This window comes from Pseudomyrmex gracilis, unplaced genomic scaffold, assembly GCF_002006095.1.
Source record: "Pseudomyrmex gracilis isolate BER0280 unplaced genomic scaffold, ASM200609v1 scaffold_4147, whole genome shotgun sequence".
Lineage (NCBI taxonomy): Eukaryota > Metazoa > Arthropoda > Insecta > Hymenoptera > Formicidae > Pseudomyrmex > Pseudomyrmex gracilis.
In genome coordinates, this window is record NW_018024731.1 from 1 (window position 1) to 1774 (window position 1774).

Below are 1774 nucleotides of genomic sequence, written 5' to 3' on the forward strand. Positions count from 1 at the left end.
ACGGATCAAGGCACGTGGTCTCAACGCCTAATCAATTTGATAGGTTGACGAGATCGCCCCCGCTGAGGGGAGCCCCTCCGAAGGGATACCGGCGAGACGGTATAAAAGCGGCTGCAGAGCGGGCGAGAATTCAGAATTGTTAGAATTCAGAGAGAGTTGTTAGAATTGCTAGTATTCCGAATTGTTAATACTTGTTAGAAAATTGTGAGAATCGTTGGAATTCAGCGAGACGTAGTCGAGTAGCGAAAAAGAGCGAGCAATCTACGCGCATTGCTAGTGCCGCGATAGCGATTGTGAAGACGAGTGCCAGGACCGAGTGCGAGGTCGGAGCGTGGACGAGAGAGAGAGAACACGGCTAGCGAGAGGTCGTTGAGCAGATTCTCGGTGACGGACGTGGACGGCCGCTGGAGGCAAATCTGCAGAGTGACTGGATCCTGTCCGGGGAATCTACACCGGTGAGGTACCGGCGCGAAGCCGAAATCTACTCTTCGTATTGCGCCACTCGCGCTATAATTTTTTATTTGTATTGTTTCGAGGGCCCTGTATCGCCCACATTGTCGCGTAGGGGACCGGAGTGCCCCGTCCGAAATTATAATTATTGTTCGGGTTTTTCGAGTGGAGCGAGCAGTCGCAATCGGGCGACGAATAATCAGTTATCGGCCTACGTCGTTAAGGCGTGGATTACCCGCCACCTCAGCTATCGAACGGTCACGCGCCCCGGAGGAAAACTCTTTGAATCGTAACGAGAAAAGTACGGGTGCTATCGTCACGCGTTGCTGTTATCGGAGATCGCGCGAGGCAAATTCTCGATATTGTGTACGAACCGCGTGCACGTGCGCTGAGCCCGGAAAAACAAAAGCGAGTTCCGCAGCAAGCTTTCACGGAGCCGTGAGAGTGATAGACTACTCACAAGGGACGATTGCGATATCGCGACCGACGGGTGCTATCGACTCGAGTAAAAGTGATCATAGAGAAGCTATCGACATTTGTTAAGGAGCGATCGCGTCTTAGGTAATTCAGAGAGCGCAGAACCGGCGAAGTCTGTAACGCTGGNTATCGTCGTTCAAAACAGGCAAACAGCTGATCAGACGCGAGTATAAATCCGGTCAACGACCCGGCTCGCCGAGNCGCGTAAACACCGGCGCGGTGTCTAGCGCACGCGACTCCGGAATTTGCATAAAAACAGCTGAAGCCTTCTCGCGCGATAGAATTCGGCGAATAACGCCGACTGTATTAAACTTTTTTCTGTAAAATCGTTGGGTAATAATTCTTGCATATCGACGCAATAAACCCTTCTTTGTTAATCTTTACTTTAAATTCTCGCGTATTTTATTTAATCTCTCCGTGGCGTATTCTCCTTTCTTTTACTAACTTGTATACCCCGCCCCTCTCCATTCGGAGTAATTAAGCTAGCCGGCCTGAATACCAGCGACGGGACGTCACACAATCGGCACGTGAAACACGTGCCTGGCGCCCAAATCACAACCTAAAATTAATTGACGATTCCGGGTGTTCAGCTCTCGTTCGGGCTCACCCGATCGGTGACTTTTCACACAGCGGAGGCGAGTCACTTTTTCTTTTTGCAGCTCTTCGAAGGAAAAAGCCTAGCAGTACATAGTGTTATTTCTCATTAAAAACTGAGTCAAAAAGTCCTGAACCGTTTTTTGCTATTACATGTAATAAAGAAGTAATTATTGAATAAATNAGGTCAATCAGCGCCGATCTTTAGCCAGGCGCACGTCAGTGAGCCGTGCGCCTGATAGTGTGCGTGAGC